Here is an 18,374-nt window from a genome sequence, read left to right as displayed (position 1 = left end):
TCTAATTACCACTCAATAAGCATAAGACTGATATATGAGATGTAACAGTATCGCATACATCAGTAACAGTGTTACATAACATAGTAAAGGGACAAAGACAAAACCTGGCAAAGTGCTCATTGGGTCAAGTACATACCAAGGAGGAACCCTATGTATTGCTAAAAAAGTCTCAGTCTTCTCAAGAAGTGCCTAAACGTACCTATAAAGAGAAACCAAGCACCAAACCTAAGCATAAAATATGTGACAGAAGTGCACCACCGATAGGAGGAAGATAACTGTGAAAAAAGGAGTGCAAAATTGAAGGTCCTATGTGGGATGTGCAGAGTCAATTTCTAGAAACCGTGGGCAATTACAGATAGTAGACCACACATATTAAATGTGCAGGTTGCCAAAATGTTAAATCTTATATTGGTTAGACATCAGAATCGTGGTCAGAAGACCTATAGCAACATGGGGTCAATAACCATAAACTCACCTAATCACCATAAAAACCACTCTTGAATGACCAGCAACATGTACAGTAATCATAAAATAAGTCTATCGAACATCCAGTAATCTATGAGAAAAATATAACACAAGCACCAATAATTGACATCTGCGAGGCATAATCCCAACCTATATCTAATGATTTGCCACTTGTGTTTTGAAAGAGCTGTAATGCCTGTACATATTTGCAGCTTTGGCCCATTTCTGTCAAGTGCCATAGGTGCATTAGCACATGCGAGATGCTGATTTTCACGGTAGAAGTTTGGAGACACAAGTTGATAGGACTTGTGCAACTAGCTACAAATTCTAGTAATGTCCCTTCATATGTGGGAGGACACAATTTGTTTAGATGCACTTTTGATGTTGCAGGGCATTGATGCAATCCATGTCTCTGGATCTTTTCTTCTCAGAAATGTCTGGGTCTAAATACCTCAACCAAGCAATATTTTCTGACCCTGAGAATGGCAATGGGCATAGTACAGGATATCTCATCCTTTACCCGCATATATCATGCATTGTTTTTTCAGGAGATGTAAAAACACTAGATAGTATGATGTTTGCTGTTGATTTCAAATTCTACTGTTTTATGCAGTGCTAAATATGTAATATAATGAGTCCCAGTGCCCAGAGAGCTGCTATAACAACCACAGAGGGTGCTATTAAATGTCAGCAAGCCCAATAAAAGGCTGAGGGAAAGCTTGTATATCTATGGTTGTATGTTGCATAACATTTTGGATAAGAAAAGGTTGTGGTATTGATGGAGCAAGGTTTCACATATACAGAAACTTGCTTGCACTCAGCCCTCTCTAAATAACCTGTAATATATTAACCAACATGTTTTTTTACTAATATTTACATTTCACGACATTTCTAGTATCTAGGGGAAGCTCGCCTATGTGCTTTTACTAACATTAACTCGAATGTCCAAAAATGGCCTCCCCAACGCGGGAATTTCACTGCGCATGCGTCTGACACATTCACGTGGTGTGATGTCTTTTTTGCTTTAGTGGGAAATCTTTGCTTCTGCGCACTTGTGCCATAAATGGTAGCTTTAAATCTCACATGCTAATGCTTATGCTACAGCTTGTACTAAGCTTGTTCGTTCTGCTTAACCATTAATGCAAAAGTTAAAATAAAGTAATGGGGTTAGAGTAGAGATAAGTGGTATACAGTGCATTCATTTATTTTTGTATTCTAATATGTTTTTCTTTGACTTTGCTCATAGCTCGTATTTTGGGCCTGAATACTGTCACATCCTTCATCTTGGGCGACGTTGCGCAAGCGCACAGCACTCTTCTTACCCACAATGTTCCTGGGAACCTGCTTGTCTGACCTCTAGAGAGTATGCTACCAAATACAATGTATTCAAAATATGTACCAATATTGCTGGGTGGAATAAAAGTGCATGGGAAAATAAATTATGGGCGGTAACCGGAATCAACTAAAACCAATATTGAAATGATCTCACCTTAGTATGGTGTGATGACCTCTCCTCATCTTTCCAACCAATCACTGAAGGGTAACACATAGATTTGCAACATTTAGGGGTGGTACATTGCCCTCGAAATGGTATAACTAAGGTAGGTTTAGGTAGAGAAATTGTCCGACTTGTCTGAATAGCTGCTCTGTCACTGAACCAACGCACTCATTAGGCGATCGAGAACAGAGGTGCTGGCGGAGCACTCTGTCAGAATACTCGCTTACCCAGTCGGGGTACCACATTTGCTGGAGAGGGGTGTGACGCTGGCGTTGCACTTAGAGGAGGTCACCTGTCCTGATCTGCACCTGTCTTTTCCCGTGGGCACCTGATTAGTCGGGAGCCTAGCCCTGGTCTTTTTGCCCCAGCCCGTGACCAGGATTGGTCATTGAACCATTCCAGGTAAATATAATCTATGTGGTATGTCCTTGTGTTAGTTCCCTTTCTCACCCTTCACAGGTACCAATGTCTAAAGGTGTTACTGTGATTTCTAACAAACTTTATGTCCTACTGGTTATAGTCTTGCTTGTAAAATTCGTAGTCACGAGATTGTGGCTTTATCAATTTGACTCAGAAAATGTATCATAGATAAAGGTTTTAAAACTTTCCCTGAGTCTGTGGTTTATTACAGGAAAGATAAATGTGTTTTAAATACTGCCTATTTAAACTCAACTCCCGTTTCGATCCCTAGGACTTATAGCAAAGGTGAAAAGGATTGGTAAGGCATGGTTTACAGGTATAAGTCCTCAAAGGACCCAAAGCACTGATAGGGTGATTAATTTTAGTAATTAGTTAGACAGGACTACTAGTTCAAAGTGTAAATGTTATATGGGCCCAGGTGAGTATGGTAATATTGAGCTAGTAGGTCCCTGCGCGCTCTATTAGTATGTAAAACAAAACCTCCTTCAAATCGGTTGGGTGCTAGTTTACTAGAGTGACTAAGATTGGTAGGCATCAAAACATGGGCACATCCCTGGGGGGCCACAACCCTTTTGGTCTTTAAAAATACACTTTTAATAATTACTGGTTTTACCTTTTCCCGGTCTGCATTATGGGAGCACCCATGCATGTGGGGGACTATATTAATTCTGATATATGCAAAATTCTTGCATGATATGAAAATTGCAATACTCTTTTCATTGTATCAATATTTTTTTATTTCTAGCTTTGAGTATCCTAACATTTTTGAAATAGTGTCCTCACAATTGTATGCCATTATGTTATGTAAAAATGATGGGTCATACAAATAACACCCTTCCCACAAGGCACAAAACTTAGTACAGGTCGAAAGTGCACTGATTTCCTTGATACCCATTTTCCTTCAAATTATTTTTCATCTTTAATTAGCGAGTGGTCGATGTACAATGAAAAGTAATTGAAGGTCATAATGCAGTTGTTGGCCCAGGGTATGTCTGGGGAACAGAACGCTATATTACTTTCAGTGATTGGCTTTCAAGTAAAGAAAGAAACAGATGTAAGTATTGTTACCAATTTGGCTTTTTTTTCAAGTTACCATATAAAACTTTTGACCAATTTTCTATTTAGTGAAGTACTGTGGCTCACTGGTTAGAGGCGGCAGACCCGAGAGCAGAGGACGGCCCGGGACCAGCGTTCGATTCCCGACGCGGCAGGTTTCTGGAACAGGGTCCGCTGACTCGATAATTCTCTCGCCTCGGTGCCCACTCTGATCAGCGATCACACTCGGCAACTCTGGGCACTAGCTTGCCTCATCTTCACTAACGGCCCCACCAGACCGCTGGGGATGCCTGGTCTCACCCTGGAGATACCCATTAAGGGACCAATTCTCAGGGAAGCCAGGAAGGGTTTCGCAACGGTCGAAGCGCGGAGGTACCCCTTTGGGAGTGATTCCTGCGCTATATAAGCACACAATTAATTTATCTATTAATAATAACTTTTTTGTACATGCGATAAATAGTTTGTGAAAATCGTGTCTAGTCACCCCCAAATGTCAGCTTTCTGAATTGCGAAGTGTGAGTTTTCAAATGTATAGTTTTCTGGATTCCCACAAACAATCGCAGGGAGAATATTTACAGCACGGCCATTGCTTTTTGTTGCAGTGAAACAAACCGTGACTTTTGGAGTTTGTTCGAGAAAAAAGAAAGAAATATTAAGACTAGGCCAACAATAGATGGAAGACACTGAACATTCTTCCCTGCCTACAATGGATCCGCCACACTGGGGCAGAGACCTCAAAATATGGAGTGTGGTACTCCTCCAAGGGGTGCCACCACATTGAGGCAGGGTGGACGTCTACTAGAATCTGAATGAGGTCCCTTATCTTAGCCATCTCTTCCACCACACACCTGAATGTGACTAGGTTTTAAAAAATACTGTTCAATGTTATTACAAAAATACTGTATATTGTCCTGCACGGCATACGCCCTGCAGGAACTCTAAGCATTTGTCTCATGACCTTAATGTCATAAACCCTTCTGAAGCATCATGTAGTTGTTTTGCATATCAGGCAGAATTCAAGCCAATGGCAACGAAGCACCTTTCACAGTAATGATCATAAAGCATCTGCCTACACTCTAATTACAGCAGTTTCTCTAAAATGAGCACCGACACTTGAATTTAAACTTGAAATTAGCAGATAATTTAATTCTGAACCAATTTAATTAACGTTTAATTCTTACAAACGTACAAGCAAGAGGAGTAATAGGTTTTGAATGAAAAATGCAGTGTGTAGCAGATAAGGTACGTCTTGAATGAAAATGAGGAATATATTTACAAGCCATTGGAGAGTTTTCACACGTTTTCAGCTGAGAGTGGTGCAGAACAGGGTCTAGATGATGTGCTAATAGGTGCTTATGTTCGCACAGTTAGAGGCAGGTGTCAGAACTTGCCAGTGGCTGTTATGAATAATATGCTTTTTTTTTTCATTTCTGCGAAATATATTTGCAAAATCATTTGAAATTACAGCTCAATCTTTCGCACATGCATGCATATCACATGTCGATACAATAGCAGGAACCAGGCCTCTGTGAAATGCGGTCCCCACTATTTCCCTTGAGAAATTTCAACACGTTACCCAGTCGAAAAGTAACAGGATAAATGTGCAACAAAATCAGATACATGCAGAAATGGATGTGGAAAATAAACAGACACCCCCGCTCCTAGGGGAGGGGCGCCCTTAGTAGCGCCATGGGCCGGGGCCCCGCCTGGCACAGACGGTGAACTTACGGCGGACGGGTCATTGGCGTCATCGTGGGCACAGCGGAAACCCGAAGAGCCAATTAAGGAGGCCCCCAAAGGTTTCAGGCCTTTTTTTTCGCGTGTGCCCGACCTGCAAGCAGGTGACAACTAGTATGCGTTGTCCACCAGCCACCCACCTGGCAGAAGAGCGAGACCCTGACAGATACAAACAAATGGGCATGCACAAAATAGAGGTTCAGCGACTGGATGGACCCCAGGAGGGGGTAAGATTTACGTGTGCACCCTGCAGGATGGGAGGGTGGATTGACCTGCTGGTGGTCCTGGACACTCCTGCCCCAACACATGATATATGGACTGACTAGAACCTTGAGGAGACTGTCTGTGTTTTGTTCAGGTACCCCGATGAGCCGGTGCGCTTTGCGGCCCACTGGATTTCAAGTAGTGCAACAGCTTACTGTGGTGTGTTAGGGCCTTGTGGCACAATGTGCGCAATGGAGGAGACACAGGAGCAGGGCTCGATGTCCCGGGAAGGTGAAGGGCATGTTCATGATCAAGTTTAATGCTGTGCCTATTTGCCTTACTGCCTTCTACATATTGATGCTGCTAAAGTGTGTTTTGAAAATATAACATATATGCAAGTATAGAATAATTCGATGTTCTTATTGGTTTTGGTTTCATTACCCTGCTTGATGTGAATAAAAGGCTACACCTTGGACAACATAATGTGAATCCAAGCTTTTTTTGAGACAGAGGCACAGGAAGGAGGGGGGGGGGAGTATGGGAAGGGTGAGTGGCACGTTGTGCTCGTACTAAGAGTTTTCACATGTAATTCCTTAGTTTAGCTCAGGGAAAACCCAGAATAAGAAGTATTTAATTCACTCAGTAATATGTGATATTTATCAGGTGCAGTACATTATGGAAACACCTTGCTGCCCGGCTGGATATGGAGGAAAATGCCTAGAGAGAAAATGACGTATTTACATATATGTCTGTAGAGTGAACAAAGCCAGGCACAATGGAATGAAATGCAAATTACATTGAAAAATTAACTTTAAAAAACAGCAAAAAATAACTTTGCATGGAAACAGAGAAGTTTCAGAGACATTGTTTACGACCTTAACTATCTGAGATCGACTGAACGGAAAAGAGACAAAGCAGCTCAGCCCTACACACCTTAGTCCCATAGTAGTCTGCAAGATCGTAAGCAGAACCCCATGCTCAACTGTCAGAAACGAAGCAAAGACATTTAATAGCTATACAATGCAAGGTTTCCTCCATAAAATATGCAGAAACCATCATTTTACAATTTCTGTCTCTGTACAACTACTCAGACGCAGCGTGGAGAAGTGTGGCTCAGGGGTTAGAGGCGGCAGACCCAGAAGCTGAGATCGGCCCTGGACCAGGGTTCAATTCCCCGCCTCGGCGTGTCTTGGGCTCAAAAATTCCACGGACCCGACTCACGGGTTCACACTCTGCGACTCTGGGCAATAGCTTGCTTAATCTCCACAACGGCCCCTCGCGGCGGGATGCCTGGCTTTCACCTTGTGGATACCCTGCCGGGGTTATCTCACAGGGGAATACCAGGACGGGTTCCCTAAGCAAGCGCCGGGAAACCCTTTGTGGGTAGCTGTGCGCTATATAAGCTCAAATACATTTACATTTACATTTACAGAATGCTGTGACCCCAGCAGTAGCGGCTCCTGGAGGGAGTGCTACTGGACGGTGGGGCGGGGACGGGCAGGGGCAGGGTGGGGGATAGTAATCTATGACATACGGCAGAACAGAGTTAAATAAGTAACTAAATAAATCAAATGAATTACATTGTGCGCGCGGCATCGCCATTTGAGGAAAAGGGCAGGAATTCACAGTATTTAACATCATACGGTACATTCCGGTCCTTTCCATGCACTGCCTAGCGAAGGTGCTCTTGCACCATGCATTGTAAGCAGGATTTGTTTTGTGCAGTAAGGGACACCTTCCTGCATAAAAGATCCCTGAGAGCCATTTTCCTCTCTATGTGTGTTGCAAAACGCAGCACACATAGACACTAGAAAGAATGAGAAGAAATAAAGGTATTTCTCCTTGTTACTCCTCACCTGGGGAGGTGCAGGATGTTGGCGCATTCCCAGGTATTCCACTAATGGTAAATCTGTGAATGCACCAAAATCCATAAATGGATATGTGGAAACACACATGCTCCACCCATGCAGCGCCTTCCTGGGGCAGGGGCAGGCAAGGGAGAGAGATTTGAGCTCCCTTGCATTACTCCAGATGCATCAAGCCATGCATGGCCACGCAAGGTGACCAACATGGCTTAATAATTCTGACTTTCTTGTTGCCTCTCCCGTGCACACCCTTGAGTAGGACAACGGCAGTGTAGCACAATGATATATATGCCCCATAGTTTAAACTGGGGGAATGATTCATGGAGGGTGATACCCTCCATGAGCAGCAACTACCACAATCCTCATCAGGGTGAGGCACAAGCAAACCCAAAGTAGCCTGTGCTCAGCCTTCTGGTAGCTTGGCACAGAGCAGTCAGGCTTAACTTAGAGAGAATATTTAAAGTATTTATGCAGCACCTCAAACAGTAATGAAGTTAAAACAAAACCTAAATAAATCCCACATCAATTTAGAAAAATAGAGTAAATGTTAATAAATAAATCAAGACAAAAACAACAGAAATCTAATATGTAGAACCAGAAATATACACATTTATGGATTTCAGTGAATATAGAACCAAAAAACACACCACGGCAACTGGGGTTATCTGCTCACGCAGGAATAAGACAAAGTCATGAGTTCAGGCCAACTGCAATGGAGCATTGGACCTGCTACAGGAAACTCAATTAAACCCATTGAAGAAAAGTAATTCAAATCCTGGTTGCAGAGCATTGCAAGATCAACGATGCATCATGCAGCCAAGGTGATGCATCAAGTTCCGAGGAGCTGCGAGGCAGCAATACAAGAACCTGCATCATCGTCAAGGCTGTCTTTAACCAGGGATTCGGGATGTGAGGACCTACATTGGAGAAGCTACTCACAGCAGCTGTTCCGATGAGGGCTTGGAGGTTGATGCAGAGTCCTTGAGTGTGGAAAACGCTTGCAGAAGAGGCAATACATCGGTTCTGCTCTAGTTTGCACTGTGCAGTAAATGACATGCGTCGGTCTGCTGGATCCACAGATGGGCTGGTGGAGCACCTTCATGCCCACTTCCAAGAATCGAGGACTGGGGTGGCAAGACTTGGCAGGGTAGGAGTCACAAAAGGCAGAGTCCAAATGCTGTGTTTAAGGTTGTTGGAACCTTCTGTCCCTGAAGCTCTATTCGGGAGACCAGCCAGCTATCCCTTGGAGTCACTCCAAGGTCCTGCAGGTCCAGTTCTTCTCACAGAGGCAAGAAGGTAGAAGGTCTGCACAGCAGGGGTACGGCCCTTCAAAGCAGCAGTCCAGCAGAATGGCAGTCCTTTCAGCAGCACAGCAGTCCTTCCTGGATGGGTATTCACAGGTCCATAAATGTACTGAAGAGTTGCGGTCTAAGGCTAAATATTTATACCAGTGCCTTCCTTTGAAGTGGGAGAAGTTTCTATAAGTTTTCCTTTGAAGTCCACAGGTATCCTGCCTTTACTGCCCTTGGTGCCAGACTAACTACAGGGGGAATGCAGCTCTTTACATGGAGACAGGACACAGCTTATGCAAGAATATGTAGGGCTGTGCCCATCTCCACCCTCCCATCCTGCCAATGATGGCCCATCCAGGCACACTTAAGCTCCTTATTGTGTCTAGGAGGAATACACAAAGCCCATTTGTAAGCTACAGCCAGTCATGTGACCCAGCAACATGGTATGGGCACTAAATGACCAAAAGAGGAACATACCAATGTTTTAAAAGTAGCATTTTCAAATTTGTAATTTAAAATCAGACTTCACAATGAGAGCAGAGTTTTCATTACAACTCCCAAGACACCACACAGGAACTGGTTACCTGCTCATATTAGGAAATTGGCACTTATTGAATGCAATAAAGTAACTCCTATGTTATCCTTTGGGAGAGGCAGACCTTGCAGTTGTGAATAGCTAATTTGACAGTTCTCCACTGTCAGGACAAGTAAAACGTAAAAGTACATGTACTACTTTTTAAATGCACTGCCCCCTGCTCTGGGCTGTCCATGAACTACCCTAGGGGTGACTCATATCTATTAAAAAGTAAGGTGTGAGTCTGGAAAAAGGTTACATTTTTTAGGTTGAAATGGCTGTTTAAAATGCACACAAGGACTACAATGGAAGACTTAAAACAGGTTTAGTTTAAAATGCTACTTAGATAGGTGGCTACAGTCAGTGCTACAGGCCCATTCCATCCATCATTTGTTTGCTGTAACACTTTTTGCCCTAAATTGGATGGGTATGCCCACACGTGGGTATCTTGCTCACTGTGCCACTGGATTCAACCGAGCCTGGATGATGAAGGATGACATACCCTGAAACCGGTCCCAGGATGCTTGTTTCCAGTCCAGGGAGGACCTGGCTTGGCAGTTCGGTCTGGGCTGTTCCCATGAGACACTGGGTCAAGACTGATTTGCATTTGGCTGGGTCCAAACTGGGGTGGCGTAGCGGGCAAAACAACAATGGATTTAACCCTGATCTTTTGACTGGGGGAGAATGCTTGCATTGTCAGAATTCTGTCCATCATTTGTTTGCTGTAACACTTTTTGCCCTAAGTGGGATGGGTACGCCCAGACGTGGGTCCCTTGCTCACTGTGCTACTGGATTAAAGCTAGCCTTGCTGATGAAGGGTGACATACCCTGAGAGCGGTCCCAGGATGCTTGTTTTCGATCCAGGGCAGACCTGGCTTGGCAGTTTTGTCTGGACTGTTCCCATGAGGCACATGGTCAAGGCTGATATGCATATGGCTGGGTCCAAACTGGGGTGGCATAGTGGGCAAAGGAACGATGGATTTAACTGAGATCTTTTGACTGGAGGAGAATGTTTGCATTGTCAGCATTCTGTCCATCATTTGTTTTCGGTAACACATAGGCCCACTAGTAGCATTTAATCTACATGCCCTGGCCACAGAAAGTGGTACTTCAACATGGACCTAAAAGTAAATTATATATGCCAATTGGGTATAAGCCCATTCTAATATTTTCCGAGGAAACAGTACAAGCACTGTAGCACTGGTAAGAAGTGGTAAAGTGTGAAGAATTCTAAGGCATCAAAAATAAAGCCCGCGAAGCAGAAGGGTTGAAGGTAAAAAGTTAAGGGAACCACACCGGAGATGCCATGTTTAATCACAGCGGAAGAGAAAAACAGAAAAAATGCCACAAAGGGGAAAAACATAAACCTGTAGGAGTGAGATAAAGGAGCCGGAGTGTTTGATAGTGAAATAAAAAAGCATGAAATGCATTTAAACTTCCAACCTTCGTGTTACCATTTACTAGCACAGATCACACACTTCTTAGTATGACTTTGGGTACTGGTACTCTTTATTTTTCCGAATTAAACACTGTCCTGGGCTACTGTTGTGCCACTGCTAAGGTGAGTAAGATGTTATTGTTCCTGTGAACCTCATGTAGATGCTGTGTATTAGCTAGAGCTACTGCGCCACCAGCAGTCTTGGTTGGGCATAGTAACTTCAAGCCTCTACGTAACCAAACTCCTCTGCACTCCTTCAGCTGATAGGAGATGCCCCTCCTGTTGACGTGTGCCCTTGCACACGTGCACAAGGGTAAAGCTGTGCTGGTTCAGCCCAACTCTTCTGGCTCCAATACTGGATTCTGAGGGGGGAACATCCTTTTCGACGCGGATGTTACCCCGCAGTACTTTTACAACGCGTCTGTTACAATGCAAATCTTAACCACGACTTGCGCTGGAGGGCGCTAGAGGATAAAGAATAGTATATTTACTATTCCAACACCTTCCCTAGTATCCACGGGGACTGGTGTTAGAATTGTAAATTATACTATTCACTATCAGCGCCCCCGAACGCAAGTCGTTGTAACGACTTGCGTTGTTAAAGGCGCGTTGTAAAAGCATGCGTTATGACGGTACGCGTCGTACCATCATACATCCATTCTGAGGTCATGATTAGTAGTGACAATAAATGCATTTACTACCATTAGCAGCTAGAAACAAAGGAAATATACTATCTCACATTTAGCAATTTTTACACCCATAGAGTGACATATTCCGACCTGCACCCCAACAGACATTTTAAATCAAACAAACAAAAAAACACTTTACCGGTCATGATACCCCATTACATGATAGCATTCCAATGTCCTTTAAAACCGCATTGGTGTCTCTAAATGTTAATGATCTAACGCACTACATTAACAAAAATGTTCCTGCATTCCTGAGCCAGCACAGACCAGTTATCACTCTGTTAAAAGAGACACCCCTGGCTCAATAAAAGGCACACATTTACAGATTGTGTTGGTAAAGTGCTCCTCACCAGCCCCAAACATTTGGGTTACCTGAGACACTGCTTCATGTCTTAGGAAGAGAGATGTCACAATACTGCTGCATATATTACTGTCGGCCAAAGTCCTGCATACATGGATACAAAAAATTGATGGTATTTTTTGCAGAACCTAACATTCATGTCACATGAGTTATAATAGGATCTCTCTATGCAGCAGTGTGGGATAAATCAGATTTTCTCTCCAAACTGGGAAGGTTATTCACCTCATTTGGAAAGACTAAAATCATGATGTGAGGGGACAGGGCTATTTCTTTAGATCGGGGCTTAAACATATCTGGGAAACAGGACATAAGGACAGCCACATCCTGATAAATATGATTCACAACATACACTGACGAAACCATGGTGGTTATTACATCCCCCGAGATAGGAATTATAAATTGGCCTCACGCCTTCACCGTATTCATATTTGGATCAACTTCTTCTTAATTATTCCAAATTTAGTGAGTCATATTGTGGCACCTTCAATAACAGCAAAGTCTGATCACGACATTGTTGAATTATAGTTGGACATGGACCTGACACCTGCCCTCAGGGCTCCCTGGTGTCTGAATGTGTTACTGATGCAAATGTAGAGATTTATGAAATGTTAACTAAAAAAATAATGTGCAGAGGTTTACATTTAAAAATGACGAGTGTTAACCATACTTAAAAACGATAGGCCCGTAGCATGGAAATGAAGAATAGTTTCTTTACATTGACATAACCAAATACGTCATGAATTAATAAGAAGACAAATTAATACTGAAATGCGTGTTTTTTAACATTGAATTACTATTGTGCAAGATGTTTTTCTTCTCTTTGCTGCAGAAATTGCAATTCCGGAAGCTACTGTTTATTAGCTAATTAATCGACTTCAGTTGTAATAGACCACTGATAATACGGTTTTCATCCAAAAGATACAGATGACAGGAGGGATGATACATGGGAAGAACTTTTTTTTAAAACAAGAAAAGATCTGCTGCACTATTCAAGTAAACATGGTTAAACAATTATTGAAGATGGGAAGTAAATCTGTTCCCAGGTGTGTGCTGAAATCTTATTGTTCAACATAAAAACGAAAGAATATTAGTGCTGCAACATAGAACATGTGCATTTTATTAGTGTGTTTTCTTAGGCTAGGGGGCAGTAGGTGTGTGTCTCCTATCCCAGACTCTCTCAGAGGAGACTCTTTACAGGTTTTGCTCTTTCTGAGAAGTCTTAGCTTATTTCCTTACCTGCTGTTACTTGAGCTAAAAATACATTCTAGCTTATTATGCTTATGTTTTATTCTTTTATCAGGACCATTTATGGGTATCTGAACTGACACCTTTAATCCTTCCTACATTACTACTGATATACTTAGAATAGGGAAGTTTATTTATGGAACATGCTTGTTGTATTTGTATTTCCTTATTGATTTGCTATAAGGATTTACTTTATTACCAAATATTGATTGATTGATTAAACCCTTGGTAATGAGATATGGAAAATAGTACTTTAATAAAGAATGAAAAACTAAAAGATTTGAAAATAAAACTCTTTCATCCAACTTAACTCTTTTTGTTGACTGAACTGAAAGAAATAATAATTGATATAATTTTATATTAACTTCAGCTACTTAGATCTCTGCCAACATCAAAGATCTATTGATCTGCACGCTGGGCTACGGATTGATGAGTAAGTTACAGTGAAACCCCATGGTCCATATGTCTCTAAATTTAAACACATAAAAGACAAATTCAGACTGCAACAACGTGAAGAGCAATTCTTAAATAATTACAAAGACTCAGTCACCTCAGCCCAGACACTGTTTAAGGGCAGGAAAGTTCTGCATCAGAGGTGACATAAAGAGACTCTGCTATGGGGTGAAAGAAGGTCTACTGTGACCAGTGAAGTCTATGCCATGTTGAAATCTCCCTGCAGAAGATATATGGCAACACCTTAACCCCAGTGCAGGAAAAACTGCAAGGGACGCGCCCCCATGACTCATAACACCAACCCCTGGTGGAAGGATATTGCAGCTTTGCCTCATCTTAATCGAGAAGTGTCAGTCAGCAGACCTAAGCTGTCAGGGTATCCAGTAGTAGGCAACCAACGCTTTGCGCAGTGGATGTACATCCTGAGGGACCGCTTCATTTCCCCCGGCTCACAAAAAAAACGACCGCTCAAGAAACCCTCTGCCAAATGGTACACCCAAAACTTGAAAGAAATACAAATTAAAGCGGTCAAAAATTCTTACTTTAACGAAATGCTCAACCTGGTAAACTCAAATCAAAAAACTGTCTTCAAGATAGTCAACTCCTTCACTAATCCCAAGTTCTTGAAACAAGAGATCCCCATCACAGTGTCTCTGCGACCGTAGAGTGGTTTGTTTTGAACAGAAGGTCCAATTGCTACAACAAAATTTCCCAGCACCCCCTGTCTCCTCCGTTAACAATAATGGTGTTTTAGATAACAACAGACAGGCACTTCAAATGTTTGGGTCTTTTAGCCTAGATCAATTTACCAGGTGACCCAGATCAGGTTCACCGTTCGACCCTTGTCTCCCCTCAATTCTACAAGTAATGATAGACACTGTCAATCCAGTCATAAATAAGATAATAAATGCCTCCTTGTTATTAGTCAAAGTTCCCAATGAATGGAAGCTGGCAGTAGTCAAATCACTCCAAAAGAAACAACTTGCCGATCCCACCACCCTTACATACCTTCGCCTCATCTCCCTACTACCATGTCTGTACAAAATCACTGAAAAACGAATTAATTCCCAACTTATGACCTTCCTGGAAGAAGCAAATTTCTTATAACCTATCCAATCAGGTTTCCGGCCTCAGCACTCTATGGAATCTGCCCTTGTATACACTGCTGAATCCATAAAAGCCGCCCTTGATCAAGGGAAGAAAGCTGTATTGGTCTTAATAGATCTATCGTCATCATTTGATATGGTCTCACATGTCATCCTCCTGGACCATCTTGAATCCTACGGTATCTCTTATCTTGCCCTGGCCAGGCTCAAATCGTTTCTGCAAAACCGCAGACAAGTCATCGCCCTTGGGCAATATCAGTCAGCGGAAAAAACCCTGCTTTCTGGGGTTCCACAAGGGTTGATCCTTAGCCCAGTGCTTTTTAATGCCTATATGGCCCCATTGCTTAGTCTGATATCGTACTTTAACATCGAGACCATCTCATATGCGGACGACACACAGCTAGTCTTGGTTCTAGACAAAAATACCACACTGGCAGAAGAAAACCTCTGTCAATGTCTCACAGCGCTTTTTCACTGTATGAAAGTCAACCACCTAAAATGCAATTCAGAAAATACAGAAATTATGCCTGTCGGGAAAGGGAACACCTTCTCCCCAAGTCTATGGTGGCCATCTGACATCCCCCCTCCTCCTAATACAGTAAAGGTAGCCAGAAAATTTGGAGTCAAATTTGACGCAACACTATCCATCCAGCAGCAATCATTAGCAGTAGCTGGGACCTACTTTTTCATGGTAAAATCACTTAAAAAGTTCTCTGACTTACTCCACATATCGGCAAGACACACAGTTGCAGTGGCCCTAATTACATCTAGATTGGGCTACTGCAACAGCCTCTATGAGGGCCCCAAAAAGTCGGTCCTACACAAACACCAGATGGTACCACACACAGCTGCCTGGCTAGGACTAAAATGGCCCAGGAGATCATCAGCATTGGCTGCTTTGTAAGCATTACACTGGCCACCTATTTACAAAAGAATCCTGTTCAAGATTCTGATAATTACCTTCAGAATCTTCCATTCCTCGGGTCCTCTCTACCTCCGGTCTAAATTTGCGAGCCATGTGCCTCACCGCACTCTTAGATCATCTAACACCAATCTGCTAAAACCCCCAGTGTTTCGATGTGTCTCAAAAGGGGGTAAATCTCTCGCAGTGATTGGCTCCAAAGCCTGGAATCCACTCCCGAACCACCTTCGTTTTATCCAATCAGAAACTCTTTTAAGAAAGGCCCTGAAAACTTGGAATTTCCGAGCCCCTGACGCACTATGCAATGCACTCATCTAATCACTTCTCAATCTTTTCTCCCCTGTCTATCTAGAAATTCACCTAGTGCCATAATGCTCCTTGGAATGATAGCTGCGCTCTTCAAATGCCTGTTAACATAACATAATATGTATTTATCAACTCCTATCCCTTATACACCCGGTGCCTCTCGCGAAATGCCTACCGACATGTCCTCCCTCGATCCATTCAGCTGGGAAAGAGTCGATTGAAGGCGCCCCTCCCCTAAGTCCTCCTCTTTATTCCCTGTTTCTTTCTCTCCACTCTCCTGCTTTTTATTTCCACCTGGATGGGAAACTGCTCACTGATGAAGATGATGATAATGTCTTTTGTGTACTTGTATAAACCTGCCTACGATGTCACTCAATCTCTTGTGGAGGCTTGACGCTAGAGGAAATATCGATCAAGATTGTGCAGATATGTTAATGATTGGCCTACCTTGTTCTCTCTTGTCCTTGTTAAAACATAATGAAAAAAATTAAAAACAACCTAGAGTAAAAGAAGGTGAAAACAACTAGTTGATAGCTAGAAACTAGAACATGTACATTGACATCTGCTTATTCCAAATCACCAACACTATTGTGAGACTTCAGGACAAAATTAAATTGAATGAAGGTTGCACAGCAGCCACAGAAAAATCAATTTTCCTTCTTTGGTAAACACACTACAGGCTAGGAGAATAAGTTGGTACATTAAATTGTACTCAAATCCAACAACTGGAAATTTATAATTATTACATCAGCACTGTGTGACACTAAAGTAAACTTATTGGTGCACTTGTTGGACATCCTGTCTGAATTATAGACTTTCTATGAAATGCTATATACATCAGAAGAGCAGCTAGACAATAAGGATGAAGCTACATTTTATGCCAATTCCACATACTCAAATTGTTGGCCAACCAGTCAAAGGCAGTGGATATGGCCATATCTGCGGAAGGGAATAGCATCAGCAGTTGACACAATGACCTTTATAAAAGCCCATGGAGATGAAAGATTTCTACAAATTGACCAAACCATTGTTAATTCCATTACTAGCCTCAGTGTTTCAAGCAAGAAGTTTGTGATGAAAGGCATTTATTTGACCAATTCGCCAGGTAGACTTTCCCTAATCCCTAAAACAGATAGTGGCCCCCTAGAGTCTGTAAACTATAGGCCAATATTTCTGAAGATGTGAAAATGATGACCAAAGTCCTGGGACGACCACCTGAAACTGGTCACTCCTAAACTGATTCAACCTACTCTAGGGGATTTTGTACCTGGCCATTGATTGGCTAACAGCCTGCAAAATCTTTCACACATTATATGGCAAGCAAAGAATGATCCAGAGGAAGAGGTATTCCTATCATAAGATGTTAAGAAGATTATTGATAGTGTCAATTAGAGGCATCTGTTCTTTCATTACACCAATCAAGAATATGTACCATAATCACAATGCTTCAATCAATTGTGGTGGGGACTGCTCCTCTTACTTTCAGATCTATAGACGGACCACACAGGGGTTCCCACTGTCACTTTGGGCCAGATGTAGGTCGCCAATTACCGGCCGGTAACGGCCGATTTCGGCTGTTACCGACCGGTATTTGGGATTTGGCATGTAGGGGGCATTTTATGTACAGAATCGGTATATTTACCGATTCGGTAAATTTACAGAATCGGTAAAATACAGAATCTGTAAATTTACTGAACCATTGTTTTCCAAAAAATACGTTCCCACCCCAGGTTCACTTTATGGGGTTCCCTTGTTCTCTTAAAAACTCAGTCGAGGACCGGCACCACCTGGATGGTCAGATCGGAAAGAAAGGAAAAAACGCCTTGGATGCCAAGACTCGGGTCTCCTCTGGCATGCGTAGGCGTCCGCAGCAAGATTCCAATCCTTCATCACGACCGCTTCTTCGGGCATCTGAGTCGCCGATGAGCCCCGCGTGTCGGGCGCCAATTTGTTGTAACCAAACCTCAGCTAGGCCTACTTAGTGCAAGGGTTTGCCCTTCTTTGCACAGAGGCCTCAGACCTTAGTAAGAAGTTGGCAATGAAACTGGAAAATACAAAAGCAAAGTTTATTAAACCTTTAAAGGTAGTACTACAGTCCACACAACACCCTTCGGTATTGTATCAAGTAGCACACCAAACTAAAGCACATGGCCCCTTTTATAAACAACGAGGGGGCTCAAGAGAAGGCGGTACAAAAGACAAGAGCAGATTTATGACCATACAAGGACATTTTGGAAGGCACAATCGATGAGTGGGCGGAGTTAACAGTCTCCGATAACTGGTAGGCACATTCCTATCTGGAACCAATTAATAACAGTCACTGATCCTACTGCGCATGTCTGGACATGCTGAAAGCGGAGCTCCTAAAAATAGCCTGTTGCCGGGCAGACTCCAGGCACTGTGAACAAGAAGGTAGGACTAAGCACATGGCAATGTATGGCATACAAAATGGCCGCTACAAAAACAAAATGAAGTCGGCACATTTGTTACGATAATCGTCAAAACATAGCATGTCTTCTGCTAATGCTTAATCTAATCGCTGCTGTTTTCCAACATTCCTATCAACCACAGAGCGTGTATATTCCAAAGTCCCTCTGTATTGTAAAAAAGACATCGCTATAGGGCGGGAGGAAATTAGCAGGGCACTGTTAAAAAGACCAAAGAATATTATTTCTCGATTATATGATTCTAGAAGGCCAGCGGAAAACATGTGCCGAGCTCAGCCATGAGTATGACTTCCTAC

Source organism: Lissotriton vulgaris, chromosome 3_1 (assembly GCF_964263255.1).
Source record: "Lissotriton vulgaris chromosome 3_1, aLisVul1.2, whole genome shotgun sequence".
Classification (NCBI taxonomy): Eukaryota; Metazoa; Chordata; class Amphibia; order Caudata; family Salamandridae; genus Lissotriton; species Lissotriton vulgaris.
This window is presented reverse-complemented; position numbering follows the sequence as displayed.